This window comes from Camellia sinensis, chromosome 5 (assembly GCF_055761805.1).
Source record: "Camellia sinensis isolate YWXY chromosome 5, ASM5576180v1, whole genome shotgun sequence".
In the NCBI taxonomy this organism is placed as follows: domain Eukaryota; kingdom Viridiplantae; phylum Streptophyta; class Magnoliopsida; order Ericales; family Theaceae; genus Camellia; species Camellia sinensis.
In genome coordinates, this window is record NC_138965.1 from 138,035,782 (window position 1) to 138,058,973 (window position 23,192).

Genomic DNA, 23,192 nt, shown 5'->3' on the forward strand with positions numbered 1-23,192 from the left:
AGTACTTCATTGTCTTTGGTGGTTTGCTCTGTTTGCTTTGTAGCTTGCTTTGAAACTCTAGCCACCTTCGTAACTTTGGGATATTGAAATTCTGGATCTTACTACTTTCCTTTTCTTGCTTTTGCCTTTAAATTCTTTATCATTTATGTAGGATCTTTTTTCACTGTAGAGAGTGAAAATATCAGTAAAAGTGAAATTTCTCTGAAGTAAGAGATGATATTTCAATATGTAAATTTATTTGATTCAATATTTTCCAATTACCATGGATTTTTGTCTTTTGTTTTGGTTGTTCTATGTGTGCCACTTGTACTTGCTGGGTTATTGGTTGTTGTTCCACTTCTATTCCAACTATACACAGTAAAAATCAAACAAGTCCCAAAAATCAAATAAGGAAATAGATAGAGAAAATCAAATAAGCAACAGAAACTAATGTTGTCAAAGAAATTTAACTTCCAGAGAAAATTATAATAAATAGAAATTTCTCCGAGTTATGTTGACACAAGGACATAACTTTTTGTGGCTCAAGATTTTCACTGACCTTGTGGTTGAACTTGTGTTAGTGTTCGGTAAGGTTGTGTGGCTAATTGGACGGATAGTTCTTGAATTTGTTCATGCAATCTAGCATTTTCAGTTTCAAGCTCTGAAATTGAATACCTCAACTATTGAATTGTTTTATAAAAACCCACCCTATTGAATTCCCACTTGTTACAAAAAATAGGGTGAGACACAAGTACAATGTAACAATGATTGCTACATCTTTGTAGTCAGTTGGTTGCTTGCCTTTCATTGCTTTGACCAAGGCATTTTTAAGAACAGGACCAATGAGCCTTGTGTCCTTTGAGACACTTCTCCTTAGGAATGCAGATTTTGGCTTTTTAGAGTATCTTAATGACATGGCTCCTTTACCTCCTTGCAAACCAAAAATCAAGGTCATGTCATTGGTTGTAAAGGTCAAGTTCTTTTACCAACTGTGAATGCTTTTGTTTTTTCATTGTAACGTTGGATTATTGCAACTACATCATCATCAGATTTCCTAGATTTCCTTAGATCCATCCTTCCAGTGGTTAGAGCTTGGATCAAATACCAAAATGGGGTCTTTTGAAGCTCTACAAGTTGGTTTGAATTGAATTTAAGTGTTTGAAAAAAGGAGACAACAGATGAGAGGTTGGATCGGTATTAAATTTTGTAATAAGCTCTCTTTCTTTGGAGTTTAACGGGTTTTTTCCACCTTGAGCTTGAGTCTTTTGAAGTTGGGGTATTCATCTTGATGCTAGTTGCTTCATCACCTTGGACTTGTGTGTTTTGGCAAGGACTTTGTGGTGTTTTGATAGTTTTTGATCTTAGATCATAAGAAGACTGAGAGAGTTTATGTTTCTTGCTCGTTGTTTTTGGTGTATTGCTGCTTTTACATTTTTCCATTTCTAGACAATGACGAAAACATAAAGAAGTCAAAAATAAATCCCAGGGAAAATTGGACATGTTAGAGAAAATTACACATAAGGGAGAAAACTAAGGTGGCTAGGGAAAATTATAAATGTCAGACAAAATTAGACACAAAAATTAAATGTCAGAGTACTAATTGTTTTTCTGTGGAATACATCTAGCCACAGAAAATTTCCATTCCCAAAGAAAATGAACAAAACAACATAAACATGGCAGAGAAATTTTCAATAATTGTTAAAATTACATATAGAAGTAAAATATAGCCAAGGAAAATTCAAAAAAGAAACATATATTTAGCAAGCACAGAAAATGAATGACAAAGAAAACTAAACATGGCACGCCAAAGAAAATTTTCATTCCACAATTAGCAAGATAACTTAAACAAAGCAACGTAAACATGTCACTAAAAATTATACAACATTGAAACCAAGAATTGAACAAAATAAACATATTGTCAACATACATGTGGGAGAGTTCAACATGAGGATATCACCATTACTCTGCCTCCAAAGCATTGATGCCTGGTCAATATCACAAAATAAAGGAACTTAAAAAACATGGGACAATAGTTCAACTTTTCTCCTCCTTTATTTACCAGTATTATTTACTTTCTAGAGAAGGGAAGATGATCTTTAGAATTTATGCACAAGTTGCATTAAACAACATGAAAAGGTATATTAATAGAGCCTCTAAATCAATGGGCACAAGTTGCATTAAATAAACCATATTTTCCTTTTTTCTGTGTGGTTTGAGTACATCGCACCAAAATTTTACTTTTAAGAGAAAAGATGATGCAAGATGAGAGTTTCCTAAATCAGTTGGCACAAGTTGCATTAAATAAACATTTGCTTTATCAACAGAACAGAGTTTCCTACCCAGCTTCCGAATAGTCTCAAATGCAACACGAGCAATACGATCAATCTGTCAAGAAATTTTTCACATCAAATAAAAGATTATGAACATCAAAAAAAACATGGATCTGGGTTAATCCCAATTAAGAAATATTTTACTTTTAAGAAATATATATATATTTTTTTTTTGAACTACGGAGCGTTAATCCCAATTACCTGGGTTTTACGACATGGATCTGTCTAGTGCCGTAGGCTCTATGTAAAGGTGTATCGTTGGTTAAGTCCAAAGCCATCATGTTGTCTCTTGTACATCAACCCATATTTATTTATTTTTATTATTTTGGCAGTCCTCTTGTCTGCATGACACTTTGGACTCAGATTAGGCAATTCAAGCCCCACCTCTTTATTTGTATATTAGTGTCTTTAAGTTGTTTATTTTTATTTTTATTTTTATGTTTTTTGGGTCTAATTGATGGCAATTCTATAACTTGCTCTTTTCCTGCTCATCGAATCCCTAAAGGTCATGCTTGTTTGTGGTTCTGATCTGAGCAAGTAAGTTCTTGTTGTGTAAAATTTGATGTTAAGATAGCTACTATTTTGCTACCATTTAGATGGCATGCCCTTTTATTGTGCTACTACACTTTTCAGTGAGGGACAGTAATGCCATAAAACTAAACCCCATGATACGCCAATGTGAGCAATTAGATATTGAAGTAATGCTCTACAATGTACCTATATTACATATGAGGTTTGGATAATTTGCTTTCGAGAAAGTAATCAATGGCAATATGAACACACAAGTAATAGACATATAACCCACAGAGGAGAGCACATGATTTCCTTCATATGAAAAGATCAGGTGATAATGGAACGTTTGAGCCTCTTAATTTCTTCCTCACCTTTTACTTTCATTAATTTCTTTGTCGGTGAAGAACAACTTGGGTGGTGGTTGTCTAGCCATCACATGGGCAGACCCCACACACCAAGTAGTAAACACCACATATAGCTCAAACTCAAGCCCAAGAAATCCTAATGTAACAATTATATTTTATTGCCTTGACATGGCAATCTCAAAAATCTAGCAAACTGTTCTTGATCATATTCTATACATTTTCTTTATCTATACCAAGATTTATTACAGCCAGAACACCTATTTGGTGTGAATCAAAACGTGAAGTTGTGTCAATGTTTTCTCTAATCCCAAATTGCCCTAAGAAACTACTTTTATTTCTCAATTCTCAACATATCTCAAATGCTTCAATTTCTAATATTTTAAATTCAAACACCCCGATCAAAATAATTAAATTATATAATATATACAGACCACTTCAGCAATCAGCATCCACAAAATTAAAATTGAAGCAAAAAATCAGGGAAAAAAACTCTAATTCTCAATTTTTTTCTAGTTCAAATATTTATAAACCGATTCAACAGTGGTATTTCACTAATAATAATAAAATAAAATAAAAACTGTGAAGTCCAAATTGAAGCAAACAATCAGAGTATAAAAAGAAAATTCCATACACATAGCAATCAACATAATTCCCAATTCCCAGTTTTCCTTTCACTTTCTTTCATTTTCCTACTTTTTCTTACCAACCAAACACAAAACACAATAATAATATAGCAAAAAGCAGCAGCTAACAAGACAGCAGTGCTAGCAGATACAATGGCACAGATACACAAAAGCAAAAAACCATCAGCAGAACAGAGCACAAGTACACCAGAGCACACAGATACAGAGGCACCAGATTAGCAAAATGCATCAGATTAGCAAATTAGCATAAAATATAACTCTAAATTTTCCATCATGTTTATATTAGCTTCATGTAGATGATTTCTATGAAATCTTAAAAACGAAACTTTCTATTTATATAGCTTCATGTAGAGTGAGGCAGAGAGAGAGAGAGAGTACCAACTAAAGTTCAAAAACAAAGTAGACTATTCGTGGCCATTGGAGCTTGAAATGCGAGTAATCGAGGGGTCAGAGTTCAGATCTGTGCTTCTGGAAATCACTGAATCTCTGAATCTCTATCTGAACCTTCGATGGAGCTTAGATCTGAATCTTCGATGAGCTTCGAAATCGCTTCGATGGATGCAGACACCCCATTTTTGACCGACCTTAAGACTCAGACGTCATCGATTGAGCGCTCGGTGATTGTGCATGTTGTGCTCGTTCTGATGTTTCAGAGTTTCGGCTGAAGTCCTTACCCCCGGACCTCGTGACCCTTTTATGCTTTGCCTCGGTTTACGGACCAAGTCTTGCTTTCTCTTCCCAGAGGGAGGAGGGAGAGGTCTTGTAGACCATCTCTCAGTGGCCGTAGGCTACTTTTCGTGGTCGCAGGCCACTGTTACCGTTTGGAGACCAGTTTTTGATTTTTGGAGCCGTCGGCCGCGCGCCTTGGTTCGGGACCGCTTAACATTCTCCGTTTGCCACGATTTTTGGCACACACCTTGTTTCCTCTGTCTAGAGGGACACTGTGGCTCGGGAGACTACCTTTGTGGTCGCACGCCACTTTTGGTGCTTAACAGCCTGTTTTCGGGGCACCCGGCCGCGCATTTTGCCCCCCGAACCCTCATTTTGCATCGGTGTTGGTTCATTTTTGGCATGAGCCTTGTTTTCATTGTTTGGAAGGTGGTACAAGGGTGGGAGACCACCTTTTCTCTTGGAGACCACTTCTCTCTCCGCCTGCCGATTTTCTTGTCGGGAAACTGGTCTCCTTGATTTTTGAGCCACATTTGCTGGTCTCCCACCATACCACTAGCTTGCATTCAGTTGGGAGACCATCAAATGGGCTGGCCGACCTACTTTTTTTTGGGAGACCACTTGCCTTGGTCGGCCGACCAGGGGAAGTGGTCGGTCGACCACCTGAACTGGTCGGCCTGCCTCCTCCAGTTTTGTCTCTATGAGTTGTTGCCAGCTATACCAGCTGGAAGGCACAGACTGGATCCTCCATACACGTGTATGGAGGATCTTCAACCTTGGTTTTTAGCTTCATTGAGAAGCTTTGGTCCCTTTTGGCTATAAAGGAGGGCCTCTCCCTCCTTTGTGGGGGTCAGAAGTTTGTTGAAGGCATACAATAAATCTCCCTCTATATCTCTCTATTTTGGACCAAAAAAGTGTATTGTTCTTGCACCTTTGCACACCACCTCATAGCCTAACCCTTCCTCCATCGCTTGGAGCTTCTTGGAGGCCATTTTCAGAGATTAAGGAGTTGGGTTTTAGGTCAAGAAGTTGTTGTCTTGCTGAGTTTCAAAGATAACACACCTTTTCCCTCTTTTAAGCTTTATTTTGATCCATCTCCTAGCCTTATTTGCATGCATATTTGAGCTCTGTTGTCAACTGAAAAAAGTCTTGTTTTGAGGTCCTTTTGATGTTTGTTTAAGGCCATTTTGGTGTTGAGGGTCTTCTACCCTCTTGCATGCCTCATTTTGCCTTGTTTTGAGCCATGCACTAAGGCCTTTGTGTTGACCTTTGCTTGGCCTTTTAACCACTGAAATCCAGCGGATTTTCAATGGTTAACATGTGTTTTTGAGAGCCAAAATCAGAGAGGGGTGACCCTGTAGACACCCCATTTTTGACCGTCCTTAAGACTTGGACGTCATCGTTTGAACACTCGGTGATCATCCTTGTTCGTGTTCGTCTTGAGTTCCTGGAGGTCTCGGCTACGCGCCCTACCTCAGGATCTCTCGACACAACTGTTTTTGTGTCTGGTTTTGCACCAAACACTTGTTGTTTTGCTTCTGAGGGTGGAAAGTAGCTTGTAGGCCATCCCCACACCTCACCGGCCATGGCTTGAGGCCACCGGCCTTGTTTCCTTGCCACCGGCCATTGGTGATGGCCGGTCGGCACTATTGATGGTCGGTCGGCATTGTGTTTGGTCGGCCGGTCACTGTTTTGATCAATCGGCCACTTGTCCTGACCGAGACCTTTTCTTGAGGGAGCTTGACCCTTTTGAACCTTTTTTTAGCTTCTCCAAGAAACTTGATCTTTTTTTAGCTTCTCCAAGAAGCTTGACCTTTTTTTTAAGCTTCTTGAAGAAGCTTGAACCTCTTGACCCCTTTGCCTAGCTTCTCCAAGAAGCTTGGCCCTTTTGCTCCAAGCTTCTAAGAGAAGCTTGGCCTTTTTGCTCAAAGCTTCTAAGAGAAGCTTTCACCCCTTGGTTTCTCTATATAAGGAGAGCCTCTCCTTCCATTTTAGGGGTTAGAAAAATTAGATATATATGACATATTTATCACTCCCTCTCTATATCTCCCTCTCTCTCTACATTTGGGTGGGTTAGAGGGTCCAAAAGGGTCTTGTTCTTGGCCTATTGCACACCACTTCATAGCCACACACCTCCATCATTACTTAGAGGTTCTTGGAGCTTGTTTTCAGAGGTTGAGGGTTGCATTTTTGGGCCTAAAGGCTGCTGGTTCTTGCTGGTCTTCAAAGGTAACCCCTTTTCCCTCTTTATTCCCCGTTTTTGCACACCCTTTTAGCCTGTCTTGCTTGCTGATTTGGGCTTTGTGTATAACATAAAAAATTTCTATTTTTTTGTGTTTAAGATACTTCATTAAGGTCACTTTTGTGTTTGGGGTCGTTTACACCCTCTTAGGCCTTGTTTGGCCCCATTTTGTGCTATTTTTGGTGAGTTTCGGGACCACCTTGTTTGGGCCTCCTCACCACTGAAATCTTGAGGGATTTTAGTGGTGAGGATGGTGGTTTAAGGTCCTATGAAGGAGAGGGTCATCCCCTCTCCTTGTTGTCTTCAAAAAGTGCCATTTTAGCCTCATGTGTGAGCACCTTTTTTAAGTTCATGTTGGCCATGTATTAAGTGTTATTTGTGCCTATTTTTCCATGATATAGCACTATTTTTACTTGGTTTAGACACACCATGCTTGCTTTGCATACTTGTCTTGTAATGCCATGAAGTTGCCTCAACATGTATCTAGCATTTAGACCACTATGCTTACTTGTTTTGGCTTAGCTTTGTGAAGATTTTATGCTTGTTTTAGTATGCTAAGGGACTGTTTTTGGTCATTTGAGGCATCAATGCTTTGATTTGTATAGCTACCATGCAAACTCTCTTGTATGCCTTGAGCATTAACCCCTCTAGCATGCCATCCTTGCATCATTTCAGTGGTTTGGAACCACTTGTCATGTTATTTTAGTCCTTGTGGCATGCCTATATGCTTGCATTTGATACCCCTTAAATGTGTTAAAAGGTTGTTGTCTTATGCTCCTTGTTTGGGCCCTTGTGCATGCTTCCATACTTAAGCCATTTAGATGCCATTTAGATGCCGTTTAGTTCGGTTTTGAGGCTCATTTTAGCATGTCACATCTCTATTTTTAGTCACTTAATTCATGCCATGTGTGGTTGCGCTAAGTGTAGTTCAATGCTTCTTTGGTGAGCCTTAGGCTTTAGATCATTTTGTTGTATGCTATGCTTGTCTTGTTTGCTTGTTTTGGCACCATCATTAACATGATTTTCAGAGCTTACATTGCATGCCATATGCCCATGTTGTTCCTCTTTTAAGTGTGCTTAAAAGTTGTCTCTATGTGCCTAAGTGTTGGACCTTGCATGCATGCCTATTTGTATGTGTTTTGGCTTCCATTCTTGAGCATGTTGGCCACTGTTTTGCACCTAGTAGAGGGCTGTCCAAATTAGTTTAAGACCATCCCTTTGGCATGTTGTTGCATGCTATACATGTTTGTATTTTTAGGTACTTAGCCTATTAACATGTTGCATGTTTAAGTGTCATTGCATTTGGCATGCTTCTTGTGTTAAGTTGCTTTGCATATTTACATGTGTTATGCCTTTCATGTTGTTGCATGTGTGTCATTAACATTGATGTTATATGCCTTGCATGATTACTTGTTTAGTTCATGTGCCTATTGCACATGGTTTTGTTGTTTGCATGATCATGTTGCACACTTAGCTCACATGCCTAGGTTGCATTACATTAGCATGCATCTCTTGCCTCTTGAATTGATTATGATGGAGGTTGGGGCCCATTGTTTGTTTTGTGCATTTCATTCCATATTGAAGTTGCACACTTGGCTTTTGGGCCATCACGCATTGAAATGCGCAATTGGTGGTCCGAGAATCGAGCACCATACCCCTTTGAGTCACAAACATGATAAGGGATGTGGTGGTGCACACATTGCTTTGAAAATGCATTGCCATGCCTTGTCTGCCCTCTGCTGCTGTCAAACAGGTTTCTGCAGGAAGTTTTGGCCGGCCGGCCATATATACTGCCGACCGGCAAAACGTGTTTGGCCGATAGCTTATTTAGTGGCCGGTGATCATCCCCTCTGGCCGGTGGCGTTTCTACTTGGTCGGTGGTACCCCCCCAGCATCCAAAGAGCATACCCTCAGACTTTGGCAGTCCTCAGAGGAGCAGAGCAGGGAAAACAGAGGCAAACTTGTGCATGGCGTTGGATTTCTGAGCAAACCCGAGCACGCACGCATTGGATCCTCTTCCTGAGGCCTTTACTGATTTCCTTAGCTTAGTTAATTTGTTAATTAATTAGGTGATTTGTAATAATTAATTAGCTTGCGAGTTAGTTAATTTGTATTATTCTTTCGGTCCCTCCGAGCGAGGGCGAATTTGTAATAAATGTGGGTGAGTGTGTGTATGTCTTCCAATCCCACGTCTTTCTTCCCTTTTATTTACCCGTTTATGATGGTAGACTAGGGCATATTTAAATTAGCATACCTTATGCTATGCATGCGTGCATTCATACATTTGTCTTGCATGTACCGGGCTCGGCGCACCATTCTAACTGCATTTGTATTTCAATTCCAAATTGAATACGTGTTAGTTGTAGCATTTCACATGTCATTGTAGATTATCCGAGCCTATCTTAGTTGCATTTTGCATGTGTTGCATTAGCCATTTTAACATGAACTAGGATCATGCATATGATTACTAACTAATTTTTTTTTTGGCTCGGAGTACTCGGTAAGCATTTATGCTTTAGCATACCGCATGTGTGTGAGTGTTGCCATAACAGCATGATTACCATGAGGCTAGCTGCTTATGTGATATAACTGCTTGAATGCCTGTGGATGGAGGTTGAATTACCTAAATTGGAATAATGCATTAAAACTATGAGTTTTAAGCCCACTAGATAGTAGCAAAACCATCTTTTCTAAAGCCCACTTGAGGGTGGCAAAACCTGCATTTTAAGCCTACTTGCGAGTAGCAAACCATTTTCGAAACAAACATGCAATGTTTTGTTCCAATTTAGGCGACTTGGTCTATACTTGTTTGCTGTGCGCACAACATAGTAATTCTAGGCTAATAACCAGAATAAGAACACATAATGCTTTCAAAACAAGATATCACGGTTAATAGAGGCCGATCTTCTGATCGGGCGAGAGGGGGTGCTCATAGCTGACCTTCCCCAATCGTACCCAAGTTCCCGAGCCGAGGCAACTTTGGTGATGACGGACACGTGGCCTTTGGCACCAAGTTAGGGTTTCCTAAATTCCCCCTTAAAAAAATATTTAGGTGGCGACTCTGTATCTGGCAAAGCAGTCCATGTTTGGCACTTCTTTTTCTAAAAATCTGTTTTCTCAAAACGATTTGCCGGATTTGGACTCTTTGGTTCAGATTAAGAACCGTGACACAAATTGAGTCCGAACTGTAGCGAGGCCCACGGTCGCGTCTACAGACCCTCTCCCTCCTTGTCTTGTTCACTAACATTTTTGGCCTTACAAAGGAGCCTTCGTTTGCACACCTCCAAGCCTTGTTTCAGGCCCTTTTCAGTGACTTTTAGGGCCTGCCTAGGCTCTGTCCAGAGTTGGTTTTGTCACCTTGGGTGTGTCTCTTGCATGTGTAGAATAACCCCTCTTATAGCCTATCAAAGGAGCATGACATTCTTGCATGCATTGATCATGTTTCAGTGGGTTTTTGGGCTTTATTTAGCATTTCATGACTCTGAATTTTTCTGGTTTAGTGGCCTCTTGAATGTTTCATATGCTTGTAGTGTAAACCATGCTCATTAGCTTCCATTGCATGTTGTTTTGGCCATTGATTCTAGCATATTTTGACCATGCTCTAAACTGATTTTATTCATGATTTGGGCTGCCTTAGCTCTGTTTTGAGGTCCCATGGTCGAATGATGCTTTCCATGCATGCTTGTAGTGTAATACCATTGCCTAGCTTCGAGTTTTGAAGCCTCTTGCATGCTTAACTTGAGTTGTTTTCATGTTTTGGCATCATTGAACATGTTATTTCAGAGCTTATACTTGTGTCATATTCCTATGTTTTTCACTCTTTAAATGCGTTTGAGAGTTGTGCTTGTATGCCTCATTTTTGGGCTATTGCATGAGCTTCATTTTTGTGCATTGCAAACCATCATCTTAGTCCATTTTGCTACTATTTTGGGCCTACATAGGGACTGTTTGGGGTTGGTTTGGTCATTTGAGCATCGCTTTGCATACCTCTACTGTAATGTGCTTCACTAGTTTCGGTATTTGAGCCTCCCAATATGCATTGTGTGAGTTGTTTGCGTGATTCGGGACCATGTTGCATGTTATTTCAGAGCTGTAACTTGTGCCATTGTATGCCATATTTCATCGTTTCAATGCTTTTGTAGAGTTGTATCTCGTACCTTAGGCTTTAATCCCTTGCATTGTGCATGCTTGTGTGTGTGTCATTGCCTTATTTTCATCATGTTTGGTCACTAATTTGGGTGCGGCTGAGGTCCATCCATCTTGGTTTAAGTCCATCTTGCATTGTGTATGCCATATAGTCCATGTTATCGCATGTTCGATCATTGCATTACGTATGCCTCGTTCATAACATTGCGTATGTTAGTGCATTGTGTATGCATGCCATATAATCCACGTGCATTGAGTATGCCCTTGATTAGTCCATAGCATTGTGTATGCTAGTTGCATGCTTGCATGTCATCCTTTGCATGTTTGCATCACTTAGTCGCATTACATTTAGGATTGCATACTAGAGTTGCATTTGTACATGCCATGCCATTCTACTTGTTGCATTGTGTTTGGCATAGGAGTTAGTCTGTCACGACCCAAACCCGGCCCTATGGGTTTAGCACCGTAACCGGCCAGTAATCCGAGATTACCGAAGGCCTGCAGAACAGTAATACAGTAAAACAGAGTACAGGGCCTGGCGGAAGCCAATACAGTAAGTAAATAGTGTCCATTGAGCTGTGACAGTCTGTATGCAAAAAGGCTTTTCATGCATTCATACATAAACGGTACAGAACAGTATGAACAATATTCACATCCATTCAAACTAGGGACTCAACCCTACATAACAGTACAGAAAACATTCCGTCTGTACAAAACAGTACGGTCTATACAAAATTTACAGTCACACAGTACAGGGACCTAATCCCTGTATAACAGTACAGTAAACAGTCAGTCTATACAGAACAGTTAGACAGTACAGAAGACAGGCGGGGGAAAACAAACAAAACACCCCCAAGCCATAGCATGGCAACTCGGAACCTCGCAGTGAGGCGCAAAGGCTGGCTTGACAAAACTGGAGTAACCCTGACGTCTCTAGCTGCGGTCTGGTGCCTGAACACCTACATATATATATGAGCAGTGAGCTAAAGTCCAGTGAATAACATAAAGCGTAAAGAGGTTTAGAATGAATGTCCTTACAGTAATGAAGACAGTTCAATTCAATCAGTATTTCAGTCATTCAGTACAGTAAACAGTCATATGTGGTACATCCATTAGCATAACAGTAACAGTAGGTCTTGAAAGACCGAACAGTAATGCTGGCCATCAGTCAGTAAACAGTAGTGGTTCCACGAGGGAACCGACAGAGATCTCTGTAACAGTAACAGTAACAGTAAACCGTAGATACTAAGGATGCCACAGTACAGTTCAGAAATAAAGGACATACATTCATTCAGTAAATAATACCAGTTCAGTAAACAGTTCAGTTCAGTATTCAAAAGATAATCAGTTGAACATATCTTTACACAATTGTTACTCACAGAGTTCTGGGCTACAGTATGCTAGAGCGTGTCTCCCCAGTTGCCAACCCTACACAGTTCACAGGTTGAACACACTAAGCTACACAGTTGGGAAATCTTATAACTTAATCCCTAATTTGCCTTGGTGTGTTCTACAACGATATCCTCATCTAAATGTCTTAAACTAGGCCTAGGAATGCCTAGGATGGGATGAGGATGCAAAAATACACTTAGAAAACATTTCGCAAACTTTGCTGAAAATAGGGGCTTCGCTCGAGCGAGACTTTCTCCGCTCGAGCGTAAGTCCAAAATCAAAGGATTCGCTCGAGCGAGGAATCCTTCGCTCGAGCGGTCTGCAAAACAGTAAAAGTACTGGATGCTGAAATTTTACGCGCGATGGTCGCTCGAGCGGAGCCCTGGACAAAGGTGCTCGCTCGAGCGGGGAATCCTTCGCTCGAGCGAGGAAGCCAAATATGGAATTTCCAGATCTGCCTCCCAAGCTCAAACCAAGCATTCTACCACTCCAAACTCGACCTCTTGGGCCCAAATTCTGGAAAACATCACTAAATTCAATGTATAACAAGTTTCAAAGCTCAATTTATGAATTCAAGCCCCAAAGGTGAGTCAATTAAAACCATATTCAAACCCATTTTCAAGAACAACATTCAAACATGCATGAATGAGTTTCAAACCAAATCGAAGCTCCAAAGCTTGCTCAAATGAGCTCATTTCTTTCCAAAACCAGATGAAAACATGGTCTATAACAACAATATGAGCATGCATGTACTAATGTCCATGTAATTAACCTCAAAATGCAATAATACCAACATGCATGCAAGAGATGAGCTTCAATCCAACAAGTATGCACCAAAACATGGCTTAACTCTACAATTAAAGCATGAATTGTGCAAGAATGAACTCAAGAACAGCAACAAGAAGATGGATGTCCTACCTTAGTCTTGTATTCAAGGTCTAGGAGCTCAAAGTAGCAATCACACTTCAATTCTCAAACAATTCCAAGCGATTCAAGATGAAAACCAACTCCTCAAGTCTCTCTCTCTCTCTCTAAGGTCGGTTGAGGCAAGAAGAGGAGAAGAAATGTTTGGTTTGATCACATACGTGGAGTGTAAAAGGCTCAAGTGTGTGTATATGAGATAGTGGCAAAATGGTAAATATGGCAAACTCTTTAATTGGCTTATTTTAATCTAATTTAATCATACCTAGTCAGTTTTCAGATAAATATACCATAAAATCACATTAATTATGAGGGTCACGGAACATCAATCGGTTTCTAATTCGGCCGCCGATAAGGCCTTCAATTACCAGTTTAAACATATAAACATGAATAGATAATCAGACAATCAAACAGATAGAATGCAATTAACTAACATATACTCAGTCAATTCAGTTTCAATTTCAGTCAGTCAGTTCAGTATTTCATTCAGTTCGATTATCAGTCAGTTATCAGTTCCGTTTAGCAGTAATCGGTGATTATCGGTAATCAATCAGTCCTTAATCAGTAAACAGTATGAGGGTTGTTACAGTCTCCCCTCCTTATAAAGAGTTTAGTCCTCTAAACTCGAGTTACCTTCATTCTGGAAGAAAACAGGATTCAGTGGAAACAGTTCGGGATATCTTTTGGCCATGTCATCTTCCCTTTCCCAAGTGGCATACACGCCACCGTGGTTCTGCCAGTCAACTTTTACTAGCGGGATCTCTTTGTTCCTCAGTTTCTTGATTCGTCTGTTTACAATCTGTATAGGCCGCTCCTCGTAAGTGTAGTCATCACTCAACACTATCCGAGCAGGCTCAATCACATGGAAGGGATCCCGGAGGTAGTCTCTCAACATGGAAATGTGGAAGACGTTATGCATATGCTCCATTTCAGGAGGAAGCGCAACTTGATACGCCACCGGATTGATTTTCTCAATGATCTCATATGGTCCGACGTATCTCAGTGCTAACTTGCCTTTGACTCCAAAACGAGTCTGGCCTTTCATTGGTGTCACTTTCACAAAAACGTGATCACCCACTTCATACTCTCTGTCCCGTCTTCTGACATCTGCATAACTTTTCTGTCTACTCTGTGCAGTTTTCAGTCTTTGCTGTATCAGTTTCACCTTCTCAGTTGTTTCATACACAATCTCGGGCCCAAGCAAAGGCCCATCTCCAACTTCTGCCCAGCAAATTGGAGATCTACATTTTCTGCCATACAATGCCTCAAAAGGCGCCATACCAATACTCGAATGGTAGCTGTTGTTGTAGGCGAATTCAGCTAGTGGCAGATGACTTTCCCAGTTTCCCTGAAAATCAAGGACACACATTCTCAGTAAATCCTCCAGAGTTTGGATGGTCCTTTCTGATTGGCCATCTGTCTGAGGATGATAGGCACTACTCAGTCTCAGTTCAGTACCCAATGCAGTCTGTAGGCTTTGCCAAAACCTCGATGTAAACTTCGAATCCCTGTCAGAAATAATAGACACAGGCACTCCATGCAGTCTTACAATTTCATCAATATAGATGACAGCCAATTTGTCCGCATTATAGATTGTCTTGACAGGTAAGAAGTGAGCAGATTTGGTTAGTCTATCAACAATAACCCAAATTGAATCCATACCTTTTCTGGAGCGAGGTAATCCAACGATAAAATCCATCGTGATATGCTCCCATTTCCACTCTGGTATGGGTAAGGGTTGCAATAATCCGGCAGGTCGTTGATGTTCAGCTTTGACCTGTTGGCAATGAAGACATTTGGACACAAAGTCGGCAATCTCTTTCTTCATTCCCGGCCACCAGAGATTCTGTTTCAGATCTTGGTACATTTTTGTATTCCCCGGATGGATAGACAATTTCGAATTGTGGCCTTCTTGCAGAACTCTTCTTTTCAGTTCAGTATCATTTGGTACACACAGTCTTTCTTGAAATTTCAGTACATTATTCTCAAATTTGAATCCCGGTCTCGGTTTAGATTCTCTTTCTTCGATGATCTTCTTCAAGAAGTCATCCAGTTGCTGTTTCTCTTTAATCTCTTCAATCAGCGCCGGTTGAGCAGAAATAGCAGCTAAGGTTCCACCTTGTTCTCTCAAAACAATTTCTATTTCAGATTTTTCAAGGTCACAAAGCAACTCTTTCTGTCCTGTAAGCAAACAGGCTAAGTTTCCAATCGATTTCCGGCTCAATGCATCGGCAACGGTATTGGCTTTTCCCGGATGGTACAATATCTGTAGGTCATAGTCTTTAATCAGTTCCAGCCATCTCCGCTGCCTCATATTCAGTTCTTTCTGTGTGAAGAAATACTTTAAACTCTTGTGGTCGGTGTATACTTCACATGTCACCCCGTACAGATAGTGACGCCAGATTTTCAGTGCAAATACTACTGCAGCAAGTTCCAGATCATGGGTCGGGTAGTTCTTTTCATGTGGTCTCAGTTGTCGGGAAGCATAAGCAATAACCTTCCCATTCTGCATTAAAACACATCCCAAACCCTTATGAGAAGCATCACTAAATACAGTATAACCATCCGTACCTGAGGGTAAGGTAAGAACTGGTGCAGTCACTAATCGAGTTTTTAACTCCTGGAAGGCAGATTCTCTTTGGTCAGTCCAGTCAAATGATGTCCCCTTCTGAGTTAACTGAGTCAATGGTAGAGCAATTTTGGAGAAATCTTTGACAAATCTTCTGTAATATCCGGCCAATCCCAAAAAGCTTCGGACTTCAGTCACATTTGTTGGTCTAGGCCAGTTCACTACAGCTTCAATTTTCTGCGGATCAACAGAAATTCCATTTTTGCTAACAACATGCCCCAAAAACATAACATGGTCAAGCCAAAATTCGCATTTAGACAGTTTAGCATACAGTTTCTGTTCTCTTAAGGTTTGCAGGGCAAGTCTCAGATGATGTTCATGTTCTTTTATACTTTTGGAGTAAATCAATATGTCATCAATAAATACAACAATAAAGTCATCAAGGTACGGTTTAAAAATTCTGTTCATGAGGTCCATAAAAGCAGCAGGGGCATTCGTGACTCCGAAAGGCATAACCAAAAATTCGTAGTGTCCATACCTTGTTCTAAAAGCAGTTTTATCAATGTCTCCCGGTTTAACCTTCAGTTGATGGTATCCTGATCTGAGATCAATCTTGGAAAACACTTGTGCACCCTGTAACTGATCAAATAAGTCATCAATACGTGGCAAAGGGTATTTATTTTTCACAGTTACCTTGTTCAGTTCACGGTAGTCTATACACAACCTCAACGAGCCATCTTTCTTCTTTACAAACAAAACAGGAGCACCCCATGGCGAAGTGCTAGGTCTGATGAACTTTTTGTCTAACAGTTCTTGCAGTTGCACTTTCAGTTCTTTCAGTTCAGTTGGAGCCATTCGGTAGGGAGCTTTAGAAACTGGTTGTGTTCCGGGAATCACATCAACGGTAAATTCAATCTCCCTGTCAGTCAAATCTCCTGGAAGATTATCTGGAAAAACATCTGGAAATTCTCTGACTATAGGGATACAATTCACATCAGTTTTAACACTATCATCAGTAGACACAGTCAGTACAGAACACAGATATCCTTTACATCCCTTTCTAATCAGTTTAACAGCTTTCACAGACGAAATCAGATACGGAGGAGGTACTACTCCACTCCCATTAAACACAAATTCAGGCAAACCAGGTGGACGAAAAACAACTTGCTTGGTCACACAGTTAATAGTGGCATGATATTTTTGTAACCAATCCATCCCCAATATTACATCAAAATGATCAATGTTCAATGGCAGTAAATCAATAAACAGATGCATATCCCCAACAATGATTTCACATGCGGGGTACATATAAGCACATGTCATGGATCCCCCTACGGGTGATGATACGGCCAGCAGATAGTTCATAGGTTCTAAGGGTCTATTCAATTTCCGTGAAAAAGCATGCGATACATAAGAATGCGTAGACCCCGAATCAATCAATACATATGCATTTTGTGTACAGATAGAGAGGATACCTGACACAACGGTCTCAGTATTTTGCACATCTCCCGGTACTAGTGCGAACACTCGGCCTTGCCTCACAGGCTCTTTCCCGGTAGCTTTAGGGTTAGGCTTTGGTGGAGCATTTGATGCTGCGCCGCTGGCTGCAGCTTTGCTATTGCCTTGAGGAGCAGAAGGGCAATCTTTAACCATGTGGCCCATCTTGCCACACCTGTAACAAGCTCCAGATATTCTGTAGCAAACCCCCTTGTGCTTCTTGCCACACTCAGGACAGGGTGGTATGAAACCACTCCCTTGGCTGGGGCTAGTTGTCGACCCCGTGTTCTGTTTCTTGTTGGCTGGGTTGTGCTTGCCTTTCTTGAATTTGAAACCCTGCCTTTTTCCATGCCATTCAGTTGTCGGTATTTCAGATTGTTTCACTGCTGCAATGTTCGACTCGGCCATCAATGCCCGGTCGAGAACACCTACAAAAGTCAGTAATTTCAAAACATTTATCCGGTCAAGTATTGCCACATTAAGGCCACCTTCAAATTTCCTGGACTTCTTATAGTCAGTATCCACCATATGCGGTGCATAACGGGCAAGTTCAGTAAATTTGGTTTCATACTCTGCAACGGACATTGTGCCCTGCTTCAGCTGTTCAAATTCAGTCACTTTTCTATCCCTAACACACTGAGGGAAATACTTTTCAAAGAAGGACTCCTTGAACTGAGCCCAAGTCATAACAGTATTTGTATCACGGATTAACATCCACCACCTTCTAGCTTCTTCTTGTAAGGTGAAGGTAGCTAACAGTACTTTGTTCGCTTCTGAGCACGGAAACACTTCGAACAATTTTTCTGTTTCCAGAACCCAAGCTTCAGCTTTTAACGGTTCAAGGCCTCCCTGAAAGGATGGCGGTTTCATCTTGCTGAATTTATGGGTGAGAGCAATAATATCCCCATCATCCACATTCGCATTAGGTTCTGGCTGTACCGGAGGAGGAGGAGGTGGAGGCGGTTGGTTCTGTTGTTGTTCCAGTCTAGCAGTTATCAGTTCTATCATTCTTTCCATTCTTTCCATTCTTGCCTCGGTAGACGAGGATTCAGGTTCATTTGCATTGTCCATTTCACTATAAGCAGTTATAACAGTTTTAAACATAAGCAGTCATTTGTTTACCAATTTAACACATTAGCAGATATTCAGTCATAACGTAATCACACACTTAACATGCTCATGAGATGCCCTAATCACTTTCTAGGACACCCTATAGCTCATTTGGACACGTGTGTGCGGTATAACTCGTGGTTAAGTATCGCTCTGATACCACTCTGTCACGACCCAAACCCGGCCCTATGGGTTTAGCACCGTAACCGGCCAGTAATCCGAGATTACCGAAGGCCTGCAGAACAGTAATACAGTAAAACAGAGTACAGGGCCTGGCGGAAGCCAATACAGTAAGTAAATAGTGTCTATTGAGCTGTGACAGTCTGTATGCAAAAAGGCTTTTCATGCATTCATACATAAACGGTACAGAACAGTATGAACAATATTCACATCCATTCAAACTAGGGACTCAACCCTACATAACAGTACAGAAAACATTCCGTCTGTACAAAACAGTACGGTCTATACAAAATTTACAGTCACACAGTACAGGGACCTAATCCCTGTATAACAGTACAGTAAACAGTCAGTCTATACAGAACAGTTAGACAGTACAGAAGACAGGCGGGGGAAAACAAACAAAACACCCCCAAGCCATAGCATGGCAACTCGGAACCTCGCAGTGAGGCGCAAAGGCTGGCTTGACAAAACTGGAGTAACCCTGACGTCTCTAGCTGCGGTCTGGTGCCTGAACACCTACATATATATATGAGCAGTGAGCTAAAGCCCAGTGAATAACATAAAGCGTAAAGAGGTTTAGAATGAATGTCCTTACAGTAATGAAGACAGTTCAATTCAATCAGTATTTCAGTCATTCAGTACAGTAAACAGTCATATGTGGTACATCCATTAGCATAACAGTAACAGTAGGTCTTGAAAGACCGAACAGTAATGATGGCCATCAGTCAGTAAACAGTAGTGGTTCCACGAGGGAACCGACAGAGATCTCTGTAACAGTAACAGTAACAGTAAACCGTAGATACTAAGGATGCCACAGTACAGTTCAGAAATAAAGGACATACATTCATTCAGTAAATAATACCAGTTCAGTAAACAGTTCAGTTCAGTATTCAAAAGATAATCAGTTGAACATATCTTTACACAATTGTTACTCACAGAGTTCTGGGCTACAGTATGCTAGAGCGTGTCTCCCCAGTTGCCAACCCTACACAGTTCACAGGTTGAACACACTAAGCTACACAGTTGGGAAATCTTATAACTTAATCCCTAATTTGCCTTGGTGTGTTCTACAACGATATCCTCATCTAAATGTCTTAAACTAGGCCTAGGAATGCCTAGGATGGGATGAGGATGCAAAAATACACTTAGAAAACATTTCGCAAACTTTGCTGAAAATAGGGGCTTCGCTCGAGCGAGACTTTCTCCGCTCGAGCGTAAGTCCAAAATCAAAGGATTCGCTCGAGCGAGGAATCCTTCGCTCGAGCGGTCTGCAAAACAGTAAAAGTACTGGATGCTGAAATTTTACGCGCGATGGTCGCTCGAGCGGAGCCCTGGACAAAGGTGCTCGCTCGAGCGGGGAATCCTTCGCTCGAGCGAGGAAGCCAAATATGGAATTTCCAGATCTGCCTCCCAAGCTCAAACCAAGCATTCTACCACTCCAAACTCGACCTCTTGGGCCCAAATTCTGGAAAACATCACTAAATTCAATGTATAACAAGTTTCAAAGCTCAATTTATGAATTCAAGCCCCAAAGGTGAGTCAATTAAAACCATATTCAAACCCATTTTCAAGAACAACATTCAAACATGCATGAATGAGTTTCAAACCAAATCGAAGCTCCAAAGCTTGCTCAAATGAGCTCATTTCTTTCCAAAACCAGATGAAAACATGGTCTATAACAACAATATGAGCATGCATGTACTAATGTCCATGTAATTAACCTCAAAATGCAATAATACCAACATGCATGCAAGAGATGAGCTTCAATCCAACAAGTATGCACCAAAACATGGCTTAACTCTACAATTAAAGCATGAATTGTGCAAGAATGAACTCAAGAACAGCAACAAGAAGATGGATGTCCTACCTTAGTCTTGTATTCAAGGTCTAGGAGCTCAAAGTAGCAATCACACTTCAATTCTCAAACAATTCCAAGCGATTCAAGATGAAAACCAACTCCTCAAGTCTCTCTCTCTCTCTCTAAGGTCGGTTGAGGCAAGAAGAGGAGAAGAAATGTTTGGTTTGATCACATACGTGGAGTGTAAAAGGCTCAAGTGTGTGTATATGAGATAGTGGCAAAATGGTAAATATGGCAAACTCTTTAATTGGCTTATTTTAATCTAATTTAATCATACCTAGTCAGTTTTCAGATAAATATACCATAAAATCACATTAATTATGAGGGTCACGGAACATCAATCGGTTTCTAATTCGGCCGCCGATAAGGCCTTCAATTACCAGTTTAAACATATAAACATGAACAGATAATCAGACAATCAAACAGATAGAATGCAATTAACTAACATATACTCAGTCAATTCAGTTTCAATTTCAGTCAGTCAGTTCAGTATTTCATTCAGTTCGATTATCAGTCAGTTATCAGTTCCGTTTAGCAGTAATCGGTGATTATCGGTAATCAATCAGTCCTTAATCAGTAAACAGTATGAGGGTTGTTACAGTCTCCCCTCCTTATAAAGAGTTTAGTCCTCTAAACTCGAGTTACCTTCATTCTGGAAGAAAACAGGATTCAGTGGAAACAGTTCGGGATATCTTTTGGCCATGTCATCTTCCCTTTCCCAAGTGGCATACACGCCACCGTGGTTCTGCCAGTCAACTTTTACTAGCGGGATCTCTTTGTTCCTCAGTTTCTTGATTCGTCTGTTTACAATCTGTATAGGCCGCTCCTCGTAAGTGTAGTCATCACTCAACACTATCCGAGCAGGCTCAATCACATGGAAGGGATCCCGGAGGTAGTCTCTCAACATGGAAATGTGGAAGACGTTATGCATATGCTCCATTTCAGGAGGAAGCGCAACTTGATACGCCACCGGATTGATTTTCTCAATGATCTCATATGGTCCGACGTATCTCAGTGCTAACTTGCCTTTGACTCCAAAACGAGTCTGGCCTTTCATTGGTGTCACTTTCACAAAAACGTGATCACCCACTTCATACTCTCTGTCCCGTCTTCTGACATCTGCATAACTTTTCTGTCTACTCTGTGCAGTTTTCAGTCTTTGCTGTATCAGTTTCACCTTCTCAGTTGTTTCATACACAATCTCGGGCCCAAGCAAAGGCCCATCTCCAACTTCTGCCCAGCAAATTGGAGATCTACATTTTCTGCCATACAATGCCTCAAAAGGCGCCATACCAATACTCGAATGGTAGCTGTTGTTGTAGGCGAATTCAGCTAGTGGCAGATGACTTTCCCAGTTTCCCTGAAAATCAAGGACACACATTCTCAGTAAATCCTCCAGAGTTTGGATGGTCCTTTCTGATTGGCCATCTGTCTGAGGATGATAGGCACTACTCAGTCTCAGTTCAGTACCCAATGCAGTCTGTAGGCTTTGCCAAAACCTCGATGTAAACTTCGAATCCCTGTCAGAAATAATAGACACAGGCACTCCATGCAGTCTTACAATTTCATCAATATAGATGACAGCCAATTTGTCCGCATTATAGATTGTCTTGACAGGTAAGAAGTGAGCAGATTTGGTTAGTCTATCAACAATAACCCAAATTGAATCCATACCTTTTCTGGAGCGAGGTAATCCAACGATAAAATCCATCGTGATATGCTCCCATTTCCACTCTGGTATGGGTAAGGGTTGCAATAATCCGGCAGGTCGTTGATGTTCAGCTTTGACCTGTTGGCAATGAAGACATTTGGACACAAAGTCGGCAATCTCTTTCTTCATTCCCGGCCACCAGAGATTCTGTTTCAGATCTTGGTACATTTTTGTATTCCCCGGATGGATAGACAATTTCGAATTGTGGCCTTCTTGCAGAACTCTTCTTTTCAGTTCAGTATCATTTGGTACACACAGTCTTTCTTGAAATTTCAGTACATTATTCTCAAATTTGAATCCCGGTCTCGGTTTAGATTCTCTTTCTTCGATGATCTTCTTCAAGAAGTCATCCAGTTGCTGTTTCTCTTTAATCTCTTCAATCAGCGCCGGTTGAGCAGAAATAGCAGCTAAGGTTCCACCTTGTTCTCTCAAAACAATTTCTATTTCAGATTTTTCAAGGTCACAAAGCAACTCTTTCTGTCCTGTAAGCAAACAGGCTAAGTTTCCAATCGATTTCCGGCTCAATGCATCGGCAACGGTATTGGCTTTTCCCGGATGGTACAATATCTGTAGGTCATAGTCTTTAATCAGTTCCAGCCATCTCCGCTGCCTCATATTCAGTTCTTTCTGTGTGAAGAAATACTTTAAACTCTTGTGGTCGGTGTATACTTCACATGTCACCCCGTACAGATAGTGACGCCAGATTTTCAGTGCAAATACTACTGCAGCAAGTTCCAGATCATGGGTCGGGTAGTTCTTTTCATGTGGTCTCAGTTGTCGGGAAGCATAAGCAATAACCTTCCCATTCTGCATTAAAACACATCCCAAACCCTTATGAGAAGCATCACTAAATACAGTATAACCATCCGTACCTGAGGGTAAGGTAAGAACTGGTGCAGTCACTAATCGAGTTTTCAACTCCTGGAAGGCAGATTCTCTTTGGTCAGTCCAGTCAAATGATGTCCCCTTCTGAGTTAACTGAGTCAATGGTAGAGCAATTTTGGAGAAATCTTTGACAAATCTTCTGTAATATCCGGCCAATCCCAAAAAGCTTCGGACTTCAGTC